The sequence below is a fragment of the Gorilla gorilla genome, chromosome 1 (assembly GCF_029281585.2).
Source record: "Gorilla gorilla gorilla isolate KB3781 chromosome 1, NHGRI_mGorGor1-v2.1_pri, whole genome shotgun sequence".
NCBI classification, from domain to species: Eukaryota; Metazoa; Chordata; class Mammalia; order Primates; family Hominidae; genus Gorilla; species Gorilla gorilla.
The window spans coordinates 42064695-42087230 of NC_073224.2; positions in this window are offsets into that span (position 1 = coordinate 42064695).

Here is a 22536-nt window from a genome sequence, read left to right on the forward strand (position 1 = left end):
GTTGGATTCAATTGCTAGTATTTTGTTAAGGGTTTTGCATCTATGTTCATCAGAGTTATTGGCCTGTAGTTTTCTTTTTCTGTTATGTCTTTGCCTAGCTTTGGTATTAAGATGATACTGGCTTTGTAGAAGAAGTTGGGGAGGATTACCTTCTCCTTAATTTTTTAGAACAATTGCAGTAGGATTGGTACCAATTTTTTGTATGGCCGATAGAATTCAGCTATGAATCTGTCTGGTCCTGGGCTTTTTTTTTTTTTTTTTTTTTGGAAGATTTTTTTATTATTGATTCAATCCCATTAGTCATTATTGGTCTGTTCAGCATTTTTATTTCTTTTGGTTCAGTCTTGGGAGGTTGTATTTTTCAGGAACTTACTCATTTCCTCTCTGTTTTCTAGTTTGTAGATAAAACGGGAAAAGTTCCCTTGTTCCCCTCCCAGGGCATGCAATGGAGGTGTAGCTCACTTCTTCGGTGCCCTGCTGCTCAAACCCCTAGGGTAAGCATGCAGAAGGGCACGTTGTGGGGCTCCGACACCCTCTAGGATTGAGTGTTTACGGCTCCCAAAGTTTCAGTGGGCGTGTGTTACAGCGTGCTCTTTCAGCTTAGCATACAGCTCGTGTTAATCAGCTCGATTACACCCTGTGCCTTATCGCGAGGACAGAGGGCTTTCTGTATTCCGGGTTGCCAGGTGCTTGCCTTAGTGTACCGATCGGAACACACATGGGCTTGGAGGATGGGCGCGAGGTTTTTTATTGGGTGGTGGAAGTAGCTCTCAGCAGGTGGATGGGGAGCCAGAAGAGGGATGGAGTAGGAAGGTGGTCTTCCCTGGAGTCCGGCCGCTCAGCGGCCGGGCTCTCCTCTGACCACCCTTGGCCAAATTCCACGTCATCCACATCGTTCTGCTGTCAGTGGTCAACCAGCGTCTCTGGGTATGTTCTTCTGCTGGTGTGTTCCTCTGGACGTTCAGTCCCCTGTGTCTGTGCCTGCGAGGGCCTCAGGGTTTTCATAGGCACAGGAGAGGGGTCATGGTAGGCCAGAGTGGTCTTAGAAAATGCAACATTTGGGCTTGAAAACAGAAGTGCCTATTGTCACTTAGGTCCATGGGCACAAGCCTCAGGGTGGAGCCCTCACCAGGGATCCCACCCTTCTCTACCCAGCACTTCCCTGACCCCCTCCCATATCATAGAGATGCTCATAGTAGTCAATGATAATGTTTTGCATTTCTATGGCATCAGTTGTAATGTCACCTTTGTCATTTCTAATTGTGCTTACTTGAAGCTTGTGTTTTTTTTTTTGTTTTTTTGCTTAATGCAGCTAATGAACAATCAATTTGTTTATCTTTTCGAAGAACCAACTTTTCGTTTCATTTATCCTTTGTATGACTGTGTGGTGAATGCGCGTGTGTGGGTTGGCGTGTTGGAGGCAGCTTTTTTTTAATCTCAATTTCATTTAGTTCTGCTCTGATATTTGTTATTTCTTGTCTTCTGCTAGCTTTGGGTTTGGTTTGTCCTTGTTTTTCCTAATGTTGTTCCTTGAGGCACATTAGGTTGTTAACTGATGATCTTTCTATATTTTTATATAGGCTTTTAACACTATAAACTTTCCTCTTAGCACTGCTTTTACTGTATCCTAGAAGCATTGGTATGTTGTGTCTCTATTTTCATTCATTTAATTTTTTTTTAATGTTCACCTTAACTTTGTGTTGAATGGAAGTGTTTAATAAAGAAACATCTTTCTAAGCTAACTTTTAGAATGTATTATTAGAACATGTTTTCTTTCTCCATCAGGCCCCAACAGGTCAAGTAGAGAAATCCAGGAAGAAAAGACAAATGCAAGCATGCTGTCTTTAAAATGCATCACAGACTGTTTTCTTTCAGTGAATGGAAGAGTTTGACAGAGCAACAACTTTGTAAGAAGACACTAAGAGTGTTTTTTTTTTTAACCCAGGAATAGGTGGAAATACTTTTAGGTCTTTGAGATGTGATTTAGTTGTCATTTCATTCCAGAAGTAAAGATGGATTGCTAGATAAATTTATTATTCAATAAATAATACTGTATCAACAAGGCAGCCATATGAAGAAATATTACTTTATTCCTATCTTCCTCCTTATTTCCAAGCAAATATCAAATAGAACAATGATTTAAAACATTTATTTAAAGAAGTAGAAAAGAAAAAGAAACCATGAAATGTTAGCAAACACTAAGGAAAAACATTTTTTTCTTTAATCTTAGAGTGGAAAAGGCCTTTATAAGTGTGACACAAATAAATCCAGAAGCCAAAAGAACAAAGATTAACAAACCCAAATACATGTAGAAAAAGATGCATTTCTTGGCCGGGCACAGTGGCTCACGCCTACTATAATCCCAGCACTTTGGGAGGTGAAAGTGGGCGGATCACGTGAGGTCAGGAGTTCAAGACCAGCCTGGCCAACATGGTGAAACCCAGTATCTACTAAAAATACAAAAATTATTATTATTATTATTTTGGGAATGGTGGTGGGCACCTGTAGTCTCAGCTCTCGGGAGGCTGAGGCAGGAGAATCGCTTGAATACAGGAGTCGGAGGTTGCAGTGAGCCGAGATCGCACCACTTGCACCACTGCACTCCAACCTGGGCAACAGAGTGAGACTTCGTCTCAAAAAAAAAAGAAGTAGAAGAAAAAGAAAAGGATACATTGCATCATGGTGAAAAACAAATAGAAAAAAATATTTGCAGCAGTATGTTCTTAACCACTAATATAAAATAAATTTCTAAGGCCCACAGACCAACAGAAATAGACAAAGAATCTTAACAGATGATTTACAATACAATACAAATGGCTTATAACATTTATAAGATGTTGACCTTCACTCACATTAAAAGAAATGCTTAATAAAACTACAAGGTTCAATTTATTATCTTAATAGAAATGGCTCTTAAACATTTTGAATGTTTCTATTACGATGATGTTGAACTTCATTAACAAAAGAAATTCTAAATACAACTATAGGATACAATTTTTTATCTTATTTATTACCTCATTAAATCAGAACTCCAAAAACCAAAAAGTTTGATAATTATCGGTGAGGTTAAAGATAAACAGGTTCTAATCCTCTTCATGGAGGTGAAACTAGTGCTATGATTCAGGTAATCTAACAATGTCTACCAAATTTTAAAAGGCACATTTCTTGTCCCAACAACTCTATATCTGCAAATTTGTCCTTTAGAAATGCAACAACATGGGCTCAGCATTGTAAGTACAAAGCTACTCACTGGGCATGAGCAAAAGATTGAGCAAAAGACTGGAGGAAACCCATTGGTAGGGGATGGATTAAATGCAGTTTGGTACATTTGTATAATAGATTAATAAACAGCCACTGAAATGTGTAACTCTATAGGTTCTGAAACTGAACAGTCCCCAATATATGTTGCTTAGTGCAAAAAGATGGGAAACCATGTTATATGCCATTTGTGTGAAAAATAGAACACGGATATATTTATGGCTCTGTTAAGTATAGACCATATCTGAAATGACATGTAATAAACTGATTGCAGTTGACTCAGACAGAAAGTTGCATTGCTGGTAGATAATTTTCTACCAACTGGAAGACATAGGTAAGTAAGAAATTTGCTTTTCATTGCATCTTTTTATGTACCATTTAAACTGTGTACAACATACAGTTGTCTCTGAGTATCCTCAGGACATTGGCCCTGGGATCCCCGACAAATAACAAAAATCATGGATGCTCTGGCCCCGTATACAAATGATGTAGTATTTGCATGTAACCTACACATATCCTCCCCTGTATAATATTATATACTCTTCTTGAACAAAAGAAGAGATGTCTCTTTGCCAACGGGAGTTAGAAATAATATACCAACATAAGCAGAATTTGAAAAGTAAAATGCAGAAGGAAAATATATCTATTTGCTCTGTTGTTAAAGTCACATTAGTAATTTGATTGAGTATAATTCTGCATCGCTTCTTCTAATAAGCTTCTTAAGAAGAATTTAGCAAATCAAGTAAAATAGCAACATTATTTTAACGTAACTGCTCTTTAAAAATTGTATAGGTCTTACAAAAAAACACATTAAAAAAAGAAATGTGTATTACTTCATCTAACTTTCAGTTCAGATGCTCCACATTTATTGGAGTACGATGCATCTATATTCATAAACAAAAATTTCTCTAAATCTGTTTTAGCCGTTCAGGTGTGAACAATTTTTTTAAATTATACTTTAAGTTTTAGGGTACATATGCACAACGTGCAGGTTTGTTACATATGTATACATGTGCCATGTTGGTGTGCTGCACCCATTAACTCGTCATTTAACATTAGGTATATCTCCTAATGCTATCCCTCCCCCCTCCCCCCACCGAACAATTTTCTTAGTTGACTAGAATCATATACATAATAATAATAATCTTATTGGCAAAAGTTTTATTTTAACTGATCTATTGTGATAATGTAATTTTAGAAAATATCATAACTACTTTTAATATGTGATAAATTTTAAAGCTTACTGTATAGGGCATAAACATTAAAAGATAATAAATTCTGTTAAGATAATATTCAGGGATCTCCTGATGGAAATATAAAATATTTTAGGGAGGAAAACACAGCTGTGTGGCTATTCACCTAAAATTATGAAACTATCATATAGGAAAATGTTATAAGACACATTCTAAAAATAGATTTTATTATTTATGCTCCCCTAGACCTATTTCCAAGATTTCATTCTTACTTCCTACGAGTTTTTACTGTGAAAGATCTCAAAAAATTAAAATGACACTCTGGTCGATATGGCGGCTTCATTTTCCCCCTTAACTTCTAAACACAAACTTTATCAAACAATCTTTAAGAAGATCAAAGAAAGCAACCCAAAAAAATTCCAAAAATTCAACAATATCAGCCCCACTTTGGGAGGCTGAGGCAGGCAGATCACGAGGTCAGGAGATCGAGACCATCCTGGCTAACACGGTGAAACCCCGTCTCTACTAAAAATACAAAAAAGTAGCCAGGCTTGGTGGCAGGCACCTGTAGTCCCAGCTACTCGGGAGGCTGAGGCAGGAGAATGGCGCAAACCCGGGAGGCAGAGCTTGCTGTGAGCCAAGATAAAGCCACTGCACTCCAGCCTGGGCGACAGAGCAAGACACCGTCTCAAAAAAAAATCAGCCCATTGCCTTAACTGACATATGAACAATGAACCTATAGTGTGGATTCAATATTATACAATGGCCGCTGCTATTTAAAAAATTGTAACCAAGTGAGAAACCCACAAATACGTACTCAAAAATGTACATAATATGAGAGAATTTATGGGTAAGAATTGAATGGGGGTGGGAGTGCTATAGATCCAAAATGTTTTAGGAGTCCAAAGGAGAGGAAGACCAAAGAAGGCCAAGATAACCTGCAAAGGCCTCAAGCCTTCATCATATTGTTATAAACAGGAAGGATTTTAAAAAAAAAGTTTATTCTGAGTAAAAGATATGAAAGTAGAAGTTTATGGAAAGTAGAAGAAATTAGATTGACACTTGTGAAATGTGCATGTTGGAAAATAACAGGAAGTAAATAAAGCAAATAGAAAGAAGACAGGCTATGGAGGCTTTGGAATCTTAGCAAGTTAAAATACGATCCTACTATCGCACAATCAGACAGGGCTCAAACCGAGACACAGCCCACACAGAACTGTTGCATTATTTGTTCACGAAGCCCTACCTCAAATATATTTTACAAAATTTGCATGGTAGAAAAAAATTATTTCCAGAGAAACTAGCTGTTCTGATAGGCTAATGATGATCACCATGCAAACATGTCTTCAACTTTTTTCCTGTATTACAGATCTTCTCCAGTCAGATCCTCCTCCAGCAGGTGCCCATTTGGCAAAACTCCTCCTTTGTCACCTTTTTGTCTTTGCTGGCCGCTGCTCCATCTGGAGACAGCACACCTCTTCTTAATGGCTTTGGAAGGAATTCTATCTGCTCTTAGATCATGAACTCCCAGAACATTCTGCTGTCCACCCCATTCCTCTAAACCCACACTGATATCTCCTTTCTCTGAATCTTTTTAGGATTTACAATTTATACCACATGATTGAGCCCTATACAAGATAACCTATCTTGTATTGTTCTCTAATCTTTATGTCATTAAGTGTCTTAGTAAAAACAGCATATGTATATACAAGAATCACTTCATATTTTTTTCTCTGTCCTGCATAGTTCCAGATGTGTATTATCTTTATTCTCTTCCCTTTTCTTCAGTACGGTGTTGCTCACATAGTCCCAGGGATCAGCAATACTGATGGCTAACATGGCCAGTATCTTCAGTATCCTCTCCTGGGACAGCTGAATAGAACATGAAACTAGGAACATTTTGCAAATTTCCAAGTCACTTAACCTTTTAAAGATGATCTCACTGAACACTATGGCAGATAATACAGAGAGCTAAGATGGATTTTTCCTTTGTTCTTTTTTCTGTTTGAAAAACATAGAGAAATAAATTATGGGTTCTAAAGTCTGAAATGTTCAATTCACCCACTTCAGAAAAATAAGTATATTAAAATGCAATGTTTACTTAAAAGTTTCTCCTAGTAGCATCCAAAATTTAAAATCCAGATGAGTCACAAGTTTCTCTATGTTTAATTCAGGAGCTAGAACTTAGTCCAAGGTCAGCAAAGACCAGATTGATATGTAAAATGGTGCCCCTTAGTAGTTTATAGCACTCCTTTAAGGAGCGAACTAGTCCCAGAGTTACTCAATTTGCAATGGATTAATTTGATAGTTGGGTAGTTAGAATTTAAAATATTTCATTAGGAAAAGTATTTGCTGAAGTGTTAATTCTTGCCATTCTTGCAAAATGATGTGGCATATACCTTTCTATTTTCCTTTGTAATAACTTTGGCATGTACACATGTATGAGGTAAGATGATTTAAGAGGGGGATTTTATAATGTTATCAGGCGCTTCTTAAACCTCTTCCACTGAAGATAGACAGTATATTCTCAGCATGCCATAATTCTCCTCATTATTCCCAGATGACAATTTGACATGTCAAGAGATACAGGAAGATTTTGATATATGCAAACATTTCTCTTTATCATCGCTCACAGTCTCTAGTAACAATTCAACAGGGCAGTCAGTGTGTTGGAGGCTCTGCAAGGCCCTTATTACAGGAATTATGAACTAAAAAGGCTAGGCCTGGAATTAGCCTAGCCATGAGTGACTCCCTTCTGGTTTGGTCGGGTGCGTTGGGGCCTACGATAGGAGCTCCATCCAAAACAACGGCCTCCCATAAATTGTATTTAACACTGATCAGAGCACCTCATTAAACAGGTAAATCATTAATTCTGCAGTCCCCTGAGCATGATTTTCAGGGTCAAGAAGCAGATAAGTGGAGGTCTTGGAGGAGAGAAAGAATTCAATACAGCAAAAGAAAAACAAAAACAGGCCATGATTCTTTTCTTCAGAGGAGCTTACACTCTGCACAAGAAAAAACATTCAATCATCCTTTCAGAGTAAAGTAAGAATTTATATAAAACAAAGTACTCTTTTGCTTACACAGAGTAAGGAATAGTTTATTATTTAACATATATGAGAAAGTCTATTTCTTACTATCAGCTTTCCCTTAAAATTCCACATTCCATAGGATGTAAGGTCACTTCTTAATTTGAAACAAATTATACTATTAATTCATTAAAGGTCAATCTTAGTTGTTAATGTAAAGAGCTCTAAAAATCAGTTCATTCTCCAGTGAATCCCATGAGATGACAAACTTCCTCATAAACATGGAGCCTCTCATCCATTTAGCATCCTAGGCTTTAGTAGGAACAGCCTAGAATCACCAGGCGTTTGGGGAAAGTCTCAATTGTCAAAGACAAAGATAAAAATAAACAAGTGGGGAAAACTGCAAAAAAAAAAAAAAAAGACTGGCCTGAAAGAAGGAACTTAAAAAGAAAACTATCACTAAAAATCCACAGAGAAGGGCTTCTGAATCTCACCAGGATAGAGTAACAGCAACTGAATGTATCAATCTTCCTGCCTTAAACACCTAGAAAACCAGATATGAAAAGATGGTTTTCAGACAGTGGACAATAGGTAGGGCAGGGCTGTGGTCTCTGAGAGAAGGGAAACCAGCCAGATGAGCCCTACAGTTGGCCCAGATGAAGGCAGTCTCTGGGCTGCAAGGAAGGGAGAGGGATCTAAAGAGAGCACAGAATTGAGGAGACAGAGATGGAGTGCAGGGAGGCCTGGATGGTTAGAATTTGCAGAATCAAGCACAAGGGAGGAGGAGCTGTTGGCGGGGCAGCGCGCCTGAGCCCTGGAGACCTGAGGCTGAGGGCTGATTGCAACATGTGTGCAAGGCAGAAAAGCACTTCCGGAAAGGAATAGAACAATTCCTACAGGACACACAGACCCAGAAATAGTTCATATTCCCACTCACCTTTGGGAGTAGGAAAACAGTAGCAACATGGGATGAGAGATGTTCAAGGAACTGCCGCTTTTCCTAAGAGGCCTTGTGGAACTATTTGACTCTTGAAGCTATGCACCTACATAGCCCTAATCAAAACAATGTTTAAAGAAACACTTATTATAGCAGCACTATTCACAATAGCCAAAAAGTGGAAACAACCCAAACATCCATTGACAGATAAATAGATAAACAAACTGGTATAGCCATACAATAGACTATTATTCTGCTATGAAAAGGAAGACAGTCCTGATACATGCTAAAATGTAGATGAATCTGCATTATGCTGAGTGAGAGAAACTGGACACATAATATATGATTCCATTTATATGAAATAGCCAGAACAGACAGATCCATCCAGGCAAAGTGCAGTGATGATTGCCAGGGGCTGGGGAAAGGAAGGAGTGGGCAGAAACTCCTTAATTATGCCTAGTGTTCCATTATTGGAACGCTAAGTTTGTCGGAGTTATTTACGTGCTACTGCTCAAGGTCATTGCCAAAGTCTGATTTTTCACAAAAAAAATTTGTGACCTCTAGCATAAATGGGTTAATGGGTAAAGGACTTTACTTTGGAGCGATGGATTTTTTGGAGCCAGATAGAGCTGATGCTTGCACAACATCATGATTGTACTAAATGCCCCTGAATTGTTCACTTTAAAACAATTCATGTTATGTTTTGTGAATTTCACCTCAAGAAATTATTTCTAAAAAAACACTTACTAGACAAAAACAACAGATGCTATATGTAGTCAAGTTTTGAATGTGAATTGCCAATTAGTTGAGCTCTAGTTAAGCTGTGTAGTAACTAATACGATTTATTTTCTCCAGAAAGCTTGATGGAAAGACTTCCCAAAGATTACATCTTCAGTAAATGGCGGTTGCCATTGCTGAAATATTAACATAACAAAGTTGCTAATTTGTTTGTAATTTACCGAAGAAGTAAACGGTGCCAAGAGAGTGGGGGGCAGTCGTTGATGCTAAAATCTCTACCACATTTGTACAGGGAAGCTTTGAAGCACCTTTGTTGATTTAGCAAAATATAAATTGCTTTTTGATTCAACACTGCTGCCACAAGTGGAAAATTTCTCCTAAACTCAGCTAAAGAAGAGAATTAGATCTAAGTGTATAATGAATGAGAGCTATTTGGAAACATGAATATAAAAGTCCCATGGTTTATGGTCATTCCTTCCATTTCAACAGCTTATGCGTTTGTCTTCTCCAGCTTGTATTTGTATTCTGATAGCAAAGATTTTATCTGTATCTATGTTCCTCATATTTCTATGCCACTTGACACAGGAAAAGCTGAAAGATATAATGACTTTGGGTTTGGATTTCTTTTTATTTGAAGGAAAATTAAAGTGACAAAGAAACATCATAAGCATGTTTTTTTGTGGGGTTTTATTTTGGTTTTTTTGTTTGTTCATTTTTTTTTGCAACCTACTTTTTTCCTTTGTTTTTAACAAGAAAAAAATTAACAAGAGTTATTTGTTTTTTGTTTTTTCCTTTTGAATTTCAATATAGAGGCAATGTAAGGCAGGGAAAAGCAAGTGGGGTTTGAGAGTCAGGACTTACATTTTAATCCTGGTCCTGCACCTTATAAACTTACTTGCATTTCAGTACACATAGTAGAAACTCAATACATGGTACCTGTAATTATTGCCATTATCCCAAAGGAACAGAGGTTTAAAAGATAAGAGAAGGGAAGAACATGAGGAAGGAAGGAAAATGGGAAACACAGGGATCAGAAATGGGCAAGGAAAGAGTAAGGAAAAACCTTGAGAGAATCTAGTGGGTTATCTAGTGTACATGCTGCATGAAATGCAAGCATCCTGAATCTCCACTCAAATTCTGCTTTTACTATTATCTTCCTCACTTTCTCTGCTCTTTTCTCTCTTTGAAGATGTTATTCTAAGGGTCTTATAAGTTTCCATCTCCACTTGGGTAGTGCAATATGAATATACAGAATTCATTAATGGGGTAAACGGATGGAAAACCAACAAGGTAAACAAGGTTTATGGGGTCAAATTTTAACTAGATCTGAACATAAAGGAAACCCAGTTGCTTAACGCAAAAGGTCAGGACAGAACTTTATTTTTCCTGATGCAACTTTTCTACAACTATTAAAAGTAATAAACAGGCACACCTTGTTTTATTGTGCTCACTTTATTGCACTTCATAAATGCTGCTTTTTTTTTTTGTATGTGTGTGATGGAGTCTCACTCTGTTGCCCAGGCTGGAGTGGGGTGCAGTGGCACAACCTCGGCTCACTGCAACCTCCACCCCCCCGGGTTCAAGCAATTCTCCTGCCTCAGTTTCCCAAGTAGTTGGGATTACAGGTACCTGCCACCATGCCCAGCTAATTTTTATATTTTTAGTAGAGATGGGGTTTCACCATCTTGGCCAAGCTGTCTCTCCAAAAGTGCTGGGATTACAGGCATGAGCCACTGCACCCAGCCACAAATGTCATTTTTTTTTTTTAAACAAATTGAAGGTTTGGGCAACCCTGCATCTAGCAAGTCTATTGGTCCCAATTTTCCAACTGCATGTGCTCACTTTGTGTTTCACTATCATATTTGGGCAGTTCTGGAAATGTCTCAAACTTTTTCATTGCTAAGGTGATCTGTGTTGGGTGATTTTTGATGTTACTATTGTCATTGTTTGGGGAGCTGCCATGGACTGTGCCCATCCAAGACAGCAAACGTAAGCAATAAATTGTGTGTGCTCTGACTGCTCCACTGACTGGCCACTCCCCCATCTCTCTCCTTCTCCTCAGTCCTTCCTATTCCCTGAGACACAAGAACACTGAGTTAGGCCAGTTAGTAACCCTACAATGGCATCTAAGTGTTCAAGTAAAATGAAGATTCACATGTCTCTCACTTTAAATCAAAAGCTAGAAATGACTAAGCTTAATGAGGAAGGCATGTCAAAAACAAACATAGGCCAAAAGCTAGGTTTCTTGAGCCAGAACAGTTGGCCAAATTATGCATGCAAAAGAAAAGTTCCTGAAGGAAATTAAGAACTACTCCAGGGAACACACAAATGACAAGAAAGTGAAATAGCTTTGTTGCTGAAAAGTTTGAGTGGTCAGGATAGAAGATCAAACTAGACATGACATTTCCTTAAGCCAAACTCTTATTCAGAGCAAGACTCTAATTCTCTTCAATTCTATGAAGGCTGAGAGAGGTGAAGAAGCTGCAGAAGAAGAGTTGGAAGCTAGCGGAGATTGGTTCATGAGGTTTAAAAAGCCATCTCCATAACATAAAAGTGCAAGACTAAGCAGCAAGTGCTGATGTAGAAGCTGCATAAGTTATCCAGAAGATCTAAGATCATTGATGAAAGTGGCTACACTAAACCACAAAGGAGATGAAACAGTCTTCTATTGGAAGATGTCACCAAGAACTTTCATAGCTAGAGAGGAGAAGTCAATGCCTGGCTTCAAAGAGTCAAAAGACAAGCTGATTCTCTTTAGGGGCTAATTCAGCTGATGACTCTCAGTTGAAGCTAATGCTCAAAGACCATTCTGAAAAATCCTGAGGTCTTTAAGAATTAAGCTAAACCACTCTGCCTTTGCTCTAGGAATGGAACAAGAAAGCCTTGGTGACAGTGTATCTGTTTACAGCATGATTTACTGAATATTTTAAGCACATTGTTGATGTGTACTGCTTAGGAAAAAAAGATTCCTTTCAAAATATTGCTGCTTACTAACAATGCATCTGGTCACGCAAGAGCTCTGGTGGAGATGTGCAAAGAAGATGAATGTTATTTTCATGCATCATAACACAGCATACATTCTGCAACCCATGGATCAAGTTATTATTTCGACCGTCAAGTCTTGTTATTTAAGAAATGCATTTCATAAGGCTATGTCTGCCATAGATAGTGATTCCTCTGATGGATCTGGGCAAAGTGAAAACTTGCTGGAAAGAAGTCACCATTCTACACGCCATTAAGAATGTGATTCATGGGAGAAGGTCAACATATTAACATTAACAGGAGTTGGGAAGAAGCTGATTCCAACCCTTATGCACGACTTCAAGGAATTCAAGAGTAACTGTACGTGTGGTGGAAATAGAATGAGAACTAGAATTAGAAGTGGAGCCTGAAGATATGAATGAGTTGCTGCAATCTCATGACAAAATGTTAACAGATTGAACATGGTGGCTCACGCCTGTAATACCAACACTTTGGGAGACCAAGGCGGGAGGATCACTTGAGGAGTTTTTGGCAAAAAACTGAAGTTTGAGACCAGCCTAGGCAACATGGTGAAATCTCATCTCTACAAAAATACAAAAAAATTAGCTGGGACCGGGCACAGTGGCTCATGCCTGTTATCTCAGCACTTTGGGAGGTCAAGACAGGCAGATCACTTGAGACCAGGAGTTTGAGACCAGCCTGGCCAACATGGCAAAACCCTATCTCTACTAAAAATACAAAAATTATCTGGTGTGGTGGCTCATGCCTGTAATCCCAGCTACTTGAGAGGCTGAGGCACAAGAATCACTTGAGCGTGGGAGGCAGAGGTTGTAGTGAGCTGAGTTCAGGCCACTACACTCCAGCCTGGGTGACAGAGTAGGACCCCGTCTAAAAAAAAAAAAAAAAAATCAACAGATGAGGAGTTGCTTTTTATAGATGAACAAAGAAAGTGGTTTCTTGAGATGAAATCTACTCCTGGTGAAGATGCTGTGAACGTTGTTGAAATGACCACAAAGGACTTAGGATGTCACATAAATGTATTTGATAAAACAATGGCAGTGTTTGAAAGATTGACTCCAATTTCGGAAGACGTTCTACTGTGTGTAAAATGCTATCAACAGTATCACATGCTACAGAGAAACTTTCCTGAAAGGAACAAAATTGATGCAACAAACTTCATTGTTATATTATTTTAAGAAATGGCCACAACTGCTCCATCCTTCAGCAATCACCATCCTGATCAGTCAACAGCTATCAACATCAAGGCAAAATCCTCTACTTGCAAAGAGAAAACAACGTGCTGAAGGTTCAGTTAGCAATTTTTAGCAATAAAGTATTTTTTAAAGTATGTACTTTTTTACATAATGTTATTGCACACTTAATAGACTACAGCATAGTGTAAACATAACTTTTATATGCACCGAGAAACTTTTATATGTGACTCACTTTATTGCAATATTCACTTTATTGAGGTGGTCTGGAACCGAACCTGCATTATCTCTGAGGTATGTTTGTACATGATCACCACAGAGAGTTTAGAAACACAAGAAGGTACAATGAGAAAAATAATATCACAGTAAACATTCCCACCCAGAGATAACAAAGTTTTTTTTTTTCCTTTCAGTCTTTTATTTTTCTAGTCTTATGGTCTCAGGCTATAGTATGATATTGTCTCCTGATTTTTTAGTTTTTATTATATCATGAGCATTTTCCATGTCATTAAGTATTTTTTCAAAACATCATTTCTCTTGTGAAGATGTACCTTAGTCCATTTACCATTAATAAAATACTAATAATAAGGTTTCTACCCCAAACCTAGCCCCACTCCAAACACTTCTCATAATCATACCATAGTTGTAAAACACATGGTTGATGCAAAAGGTAACATCTACCTCAAGGTTTAAGTATATAATTATTGCAATATGTCTCTTAGTTTTATAAATAAAAATTAAGGGTATAATCTAGAAAATTAAAGAAGTTGGAAGAGAATTAGAAATGTTGCCTTCCTTTCCCAAGTACTTTTTACTTTTCATATTATACCTGTCATTTCTGTCAGTTTCCATGCTACCACAAGCACACATGTCATAGAAATGGCATGTATATAGAAACTGACATAGAAATGACAAGTATAATAAGAAAAGTAAAAAAATACTTGGGAAAGGAAGGCATTATTTCTAATTCTCTTGATTTTCTCTTAGAAAAGTGCTTCTTCTCTCTTAAGTCTTTTTTCGACTTGAGTTTGTGACTTGCTTTAGAGTAGGCAAGGCCATAGCCTCTACGACACAAAGAGATCATTCCAGCCACGGACATACATAGGCCTTGACTTTTTCTTAGTCAAGCAGGCAATTTGCCAACAAAATAAACTATGTCATTCATTCTCAGCTAACTGCAAGTAAATGGTTTTCTTTAAAATTTGATCCAACCTACCCCAGACCAGACATAAAAATTAAAAATAAAAATAAAATGTCAGTCAGATGCCATCTTGAGCTGTTGCTTTTTGTTTCAAACACGAAAAGATGAAATGCACATTTTTTAAAAATCTCAGGAGACAAGATTTAGGGAAAAGCATCTTAACTATTTCAACCCCCTTAAATATTTTTCCTTCCTAATAAAATACTTTGCACTAACTAAATGTTTATTGATACGTGAATAAATGAAATAAGGAATAAATCTCAACATTTAGTGATGTGGAGAAACCAGAAACCACAGAGCAAGAGTTGACTCGCAAGCTTTGGCACTGGGGAAAGAGACGGCAATTAGAAATGCCTATGTGCCCTGACCCCTCTGTTTACTAGTTTTGTTTTTGTGCAAGTCACTCTACATTTTTTTTTTCCTGCATGGAAAAAAATAATCTTTAAGCCTCAGTTTCTCCACCTATAAAATTACATTATAATAGTCTTCACAGGGTTATGGGGGTGATAGTTGAGATTATAATGTTTCTTCATATATGTTGTAAACCAGGGTCTCCAGGTACCAGTCCGTGGCCTGTTAGAAACTGGGCTTCACAGCAAGAGGTGAGCAGTGGGTGAGTGAGCAAAGCTTCATCTGTATTCACAGCCACTCCCCATCACTTGCATTACCACCTGAGCTCCACCTCCTATCAGATCAGTGGCAGCATTAGATTCTCATAAGAGCACAAACCCTATTGTGAACTGCGCGTGCAAGAGATCTAGGTTACACACTCCTTATGAGACTCTAATGCCTGATGATCTGTCACTGTCTCCCATTACCCCCAGATGGGACCGTCTAGTTGCAGAAAAACATGCTCAGGGCTCCCACTGATTCTACATTATGGTGAGTTGTATAATTATTTCATTATATATTACAATGTAATAATACTAGAAATAACATGCATGATAAATGTAATACACTGAATTATCTCGAAACCATTCCCCCTTGACCCCCTGGTCCATGGAAAAATTGTCTCCCACAAAACTGGTCCCTGATGCCAAAAAGTTTGAGGACTGCTGTGGTAAATAGCAGGGTGAATGGATTTTGGAGACCAGTGGACTTTGGACCACATTCTAGTTCCTCATTTTCAACCACATCCCCCTGGTCAAGTTACTCGAACTCAATAAGCTTGTTTTCTCACCAGTGAAATGGGGATAACATTGATTTACAATACTATGGGTTTTAAATGTCATGATATGTATATGACATGCTAAAAAGAAGCCTGGCTTTTTATCAGTAGGAGAACCCTCTTTACCATTCTCCTTCACGACAGAAACTGATTTGGGAACTGTCACTTATGCTTATCATGGGACATATAGCCCAAGTCAAGAAGTATTGGAGCCCAAGGCAACCAGAACTCTGCGGTCTTCTTCCATAGTTTCCAGCCTCCATCTCTTCTTCAGTGCTGATCTTTTCCAGCCATTAAATACTCATTTTCTCTGGAATCATAATTGTTTAAACTTGTTAAAAATTGTGTAGATATAGAATAAATTATATCTCAAGAACTCTTGATGTTACAAAAGCTGGAAAAAATATTCATATTTAATTTTGTTTTTGTTTCCTCCCTCTACTAGTTTCCCAAGAATACAATAACTTTTACTTTTCATGACATAGGTATCAAGCAGTAGAATTTTAGGAGACTCCTAGTATTTAAGCTCAAAGACATTTGACAGGTTTTAATAATGAAAATTTGTGTTCAAACTTTAATAGTCTCATAAGAAGTTTAAAGAGTCAACTTCAGAACTGTAGTTATGCTTCATTAATGAAATTATTACCAGCAGACACTATCTTTTCAAGCACATATTTTAAAGAAAAAGCATAAATATTACAATGCTAAAGTACAATAGTGAATATATTAAGCTATGGTAGAGGGTACATTTTTTCAAACATCATTTCTCTTGTGTAGATGTACCTTAGTCCACTTACTATTAACAAAACATTAATAATAAGGTTCTACCTTATTATTATAATTATACAATAATTGTAATGTTGAAGTTGCTAAAGCGATTTAAGTTTTTTCAAAATATTTTTGCTTCCATTCACCCTCAGCTGCAAAGTTAATGTCTATGTTTTCCAAAATACAGAGGATTTGAGCCTCAGAAGCCATCCCCTTCCTAAGGAGATCACCCATTCAGAAATCATGTAAACAATTGCAGGAAACAGTTTAATCCAGAGTCATAGATTATGGCCTTCAAAGTCTTGTAATAGTTAATTTACACGCCATGCAAAGAATGATCCTTGTGATAGCTTATTTCCAGAAAGCTGCCACCAGGTTTTTTTCCTCCCTATACAAACATGCCATCCCCCTATCAAAAAATGAAGTCAATTCCCTCCCTCCTCTTGAAACTGGGCTGGATGGGAGACTTGCTTGATCGATAGAATGCAAACAAAAAAAACTGATACTCTGAAGCCAACATGAACAAGGTAGAGGAATTCAAAATTCTTTTGATAATGTATATGTCCTTCACTGTGGTTTTAGAAACTAGAGAGTATTGAAACAAAAAAATATGATCAGAAGTAACAATATAAAAATTCCGTTCTAAGATAATCTCCCGATGAAAATAACCTACTGTGTTATAAATGTATCCTCTACCATAGCTTAATGTATCCTCTACTGTACTTTAGTATTGTAATATTTATGCTTCTAAATTCTTTTTATTCAACTCTTTCAGCCCTACTTGGAGACAATAAATTAGAAAGTCTAAAACTCTGACGTTTTAGACTTTTTCCAGTCTGACATGTCATTGATCAATGTAAATATTTGCAATTATATTTAAATATAAGAAAAAATATGGCCAGGTGCAGTGGCTCATGCCTATAATCCCAGCACTTTGGAAGGCTGAGGTGGGCGGATCATCTGAGCTTGGGAGTTCAAGACCAGCCTGACCAACATGGAGAAACCCTGTCTCTATTAAAAATACAAAATTAGCCAGGCGTGGTGGCGCATGCCTGTAATCCCAGCTATTCAGGAGGCCGAGGCAGGAGAATTGCTTGAACCCCAGGTGGAGGTTGCAGTGAGCTGAGATCATGCCATCGTACTCCAACCTGGGCAAGAAGAGTGAAACTGTCTCAAAAAAAAAAAAAATTACTTTTTTTAGAAAACAAGAGAACTTGCAGTATAGTTACAATGTCTGTCTATTGTATCACAATCAATTAGCCCATCAATAGTTTTGCTTTTTTTAAAAAAGGAAACTAGATATTGTGTTTTTATTTTCTTTTTCAGAGAATCTCTTTTTATTCTTTTATTCTATTTCAAAGGTCATTTGGCTGCATTTTAAATATATATTAAGAATAGATTAAATCTGAGATTGACGAGATGTGTTAAAGTATCTTAAATTTGCATTTTTGCAATCACCTCGCAATCATTTTCACATATGCCAAAGCAAGCTTGCAAATTAACCAGTTGTTTTAATCCATGGTGCTCACAGACAGTAAAAGGAACCTCCGATTTTCCTTTTTTTTTTTTTTTTTGAACAGAGTTTCACTCTTGTTGCCCAGGCTAGAGTCCAATGGCACAGTCTCGGCTCACTGCAACCTCTGCTTCCCAGGTTCAGGTGATTCCCCTGCCTCAGCCTCCTGAGTAGCTGGGATTACAGGCATGCGCCACCACACCCAGCTAATTTTTGTATTTTTAGTAGAGACGGGGTTTCACCAGGTTGGTCAGGCTGGTCTCGAACTCCCGACCTCAGGTGATCCACCCGCCTCGGCCTCCCAAAGTGCTGCGATTACAGGCATGAGCCACCACGCCCAGTCCAATTTTCCTTTTATAAAACATTTTTACTACTGTCTTCAAATTCTTAAGTTAAATACCTTAACTACTGTGTTTATTGGCTTAAATTCATTAGGCTTTGGTAGAGGTGCTATGTGCCACCACAGATTTCTTCTCTGTCATGTATGAAGCACAAGAAAGAATGCTATATAATTATTTTGTTTTGAAAATTAGTTTCAGGTGAGATCCACTTCAAAAGCTTGGGGCCCAACTTTGAAGTTTCTTCCACTTCAAAAGCTTTGTCTTGAAGTGTGTTATGGAGACAAACACACACACACACACACACACACACACAGAGAGAGAGAGAGAGAGAGAGGCATGCACACATGAAGGCATCCTGCATTTTAAGATTTATTGAGAATTACTTCCTGCCGTAAAAAATAAAAGTCATATAATGAACAGGGAAAGTCAGTCTGACGGAGAACTTAGATATAGAAATCAAATTTTCTCTTATAAAAAAAAGCCACTAAATGTTTACTTTGCAAGAGTCTTAGGATGCTTTGTGTGTGTCTGTGTGTGTGGCTTATTCCATTACTAACTTTCATCAAAATAATACAAGTTGTTCATTCTAAACAAGATAATATTGTAAATGGCTTGAGTATTTTTGAAAACCGTAATAAAATTTAAAATAGTATTAAAAAAGAAAGATACCACATGAAGCCAAGGCTAAAAAGGGGTACTATTATTTGTCTTGGTTACCCAAAAATAAGGTGTAGTGTTATTTCATGAAATCAGGAACAGAAAAAAAAGGTAGCATAAAAGAGTACACGGTATTTGTTTTTTATTTAGAAGTTGTATTTGTGGTAGTTCCTTAAAGACAGGGGTGTTTGTTTTGTTCACTTTCACGTGTCTTTCACTAGATTGGTGCCAACCACATTACAGGTATTAAAAAAGCATTTGCTAACTCAATTAATGAATCGCTAATAAATCAGAAAGGAAACAGAGAAAAGATAGCAAAGCGAATAGAATGTTACAGTTTACTACTCACAGATCAGAAAAAAACCAGTGCTGGAAGAAGCCTTCAGAAGTTGCCTAGACCTTTGCTCCTCTAAGTGTGGTCCACAGACTAGCAGCAGCTGTGTCGCCTGAGAGTTTGTGAGACACGCAGGTTCTCAGAGGCTACTCAGATGTAGTGAATCAGAATCTGCATTTTAACAAGATCCCGAGGTGATTCACATGCACAGTGAAGCTTGCAAAGCCCAGAGTGTGAGAATTCTGGTACTCACAGTAGAGTCGTATCTTGGGACTCAGTGAGTGTCTGATAATTTACTGCAGGATGGGATAGAAATAAGAGAGGCCTGGCCGGGCGTGGCGGCTCACGCCTGTAATCCCAGTACTTTGGGACGACGAGGCGGGTGGATTACGAGGTCAGGAGATGGAGACCATCCTGGCTAACACGGTGAAACCCCGTCTCTACTAAAAATAGAAAAAATTAGCCAGGCATGGTGGCGGGCGCCTGTAGTCCCATCTACTCGGGAGGCTGAGGCAGGAGAATGGCGTAAACCCGGGAGACGGAGCTTGCAGTAAGCCGAGATCCTGCCACTGCACTCCAGCCTGGGCGGCAGAGCGAGACTCCGTCTCAAAAAAAAAAAAAAAAAAAAAAAAAAAAAAAAAAAAGAAAGAAAGAAAGAAGAGAGGCCTTGGAGAAAATGACTCTCAGCTGATATTGATAAAGAAGAGTAGATCTGAGGAATAGGCACAGGGTTCAAAAGAAAACAGAAGTCTCTGGTCAGAGGCTGGACAAATTGTCAACAAAACATGGTTGCAGACAAAATAGAAGTATTTCTCCATAGGTGGAGAAAACAACAGCGGTGGTGCATTAAGCTGAGTTTCTTAGAGTCCAAAAAGGTAGTAAGCACCTTTTGCTTCCTTGGATGGTCCATAAAGATTACAGAGCTTCAGACACTGAACTGAGTATAAGAAAAGGGCTCTGAGGTTGGCATAAAAAAGGAAGGAAGGAAGGAGGAAGGAAGGAGCAAGGGAGAAGGGAGAGAGAGGGAAGGATCTAGAAAAGCACAAAAGGCCACAAGATGACCTTAGGAACAAAGAAAAATGATTAAATATTAAATATTAAAGATCTACTATGTGACAGACACTCAGCCAGATTTTTGCATACAATATGATTAAATCCCATACGATATGCATTAATAACCGAATTTCACAGATGAAAAAATAACTGAGGCTCAGAGAACCAAAAATAAAATATTAACAGTCATGTCACAAGAATCACACATGAGCAATAAACCTACAAAGGGCTCAGGATCAGCAGAAATCAGGGAAATGCAAACCAAGACCAAATGAGGTTCCATATTATACCTATATAATTGATAAAAATGAAAAAGACTGCAACATTAAGTGTAGTAGCAGGTGTCGATCAATAGAATCTCTTATGCATTACTAAGGAAGTATAAATTGGTATAATTAGTTTGGAAAAATTTTAGCATTATCTTCTAAAATTGAAGGTGTGCATATGCTTCAGCCTAGTAATTTCATTCTTAGACATATGCTCTTAGCTAAAGACAGTCTCACAAGTACGAACAAGAATGTTCATACCAACACTTTATAATAGCAGAAAACTGGAAACAACTAAAAGATGCACTGACTGAACAGGAGATAAATAAATTGTAGTATATTCACACAATGGAATATTACACAGCATTGAACATGAATTAATTAGAGACACATTTAGCAACGTGGTATTATCTGTGTAATACACAGGTATCGAGAGAAATAAGCAAGCCTAAAAGACTACATATGAGATCTTTGAAAGTTCAAAAACAAACAAAACTAAGTATAATGTTAAAGGAAATGTAAGGCCTAAAACTAAGAAAATAAAGATTAGAGAATGATAAGCACAATATTCAAGATAGTGATAACAGGAAGGATAGAGGCAGATGGAAGGAAGAGAGAGAAGCAGAAATGAAGATGTAAGTTGCACCATAGCTCTTGAATTGAAAATGAATGCAAGAGTATCAGTTATATTACTAAATAAATAAATAAATCCAAAGACAAACAATTAGACTATAGACTATATCACAAGCAAGGATTATGACTAACTCAGTATTGTACAGTGGACATTCAAATCAGGAAGGAAAAAGAAGAAAAATATTGAAAAAGCATTGAATGTTTTTGACCAAGTTGCAAAAGTCAAACTTGTGAAGATTATCACACCTTACTATGATATAATTTAATAAGAAATATGTTATTGAAAGTCATTTGATTCATTTTCATTTTAAGAATTAGTGTATATATATATATATATATATATATTTAAAACCAGAATTTTGGTAACTGTAAGATAAAAGTTTAGATGAATTCTCTTTAAGATATGAAAGAAGACAGGAATGTCCTTAGCGTAATGGAGAGGACTTTGTTTGCCACAGTGACTAGAACAGTGACCTCCATAAAACAGGCGCTCAATAAGTTTTTGTAAAATAAATGACTATTAGTACTGCCAAGTCCTGGCCAGTACACTGAGACAATGGGGAAAATTGTTCTTATAAGAAAAAAGTGGGAGGGTAGAGGCAGTTCAGCATTATTTGCAAATGGTTTGATGATATACATAGAAAACTCAAGCAAATCAATCTAACAGGTAGTTCAATAAAGTTAATAAAATTAAGCAAGATTATTAGACATGAGCTCAATCTACAAAAGTCAGTAGTGTTCCCTTATGCCACCAATATCCAGTTAGGAAATACAATGGAAAATACATTACATACCAGTTTAAGCTTTTGTTGAGCTACACACACCAGAAAAGCCCCACTTATGACAATTTAAACAATTAAAAGTTGATTTTTCTCACATATCTGAAGGTGGGTGCATGCTTGCATTTGTTCAGAGGAACAATAATATCAGGGATATTGTCTTTGTACCACTCTTGTCTTTTCCCTCATGATTGCAAGACAGCTACTCCAGCTTTAGGCATGTCCACATTTAAAGCAGAATGAAAGGGAAAAGATGCTGCCAGGCACATCTGTTCCTTTTTTCAGGAGATCAGAATTTTTCACAGGAACCCTCTTTACTACAGACTCCAGCTTATATTTCATTGGCAGAACTCTATCCCAGACTACCCTCTAGCTAGGAAATAGAACTATTCATGAGGGTGTCCTCTGTAACCACAGAAGGGGTTGGAAATAGTGTTTGGGTCATCCAAGCAATAATATATGACACAGATAATGG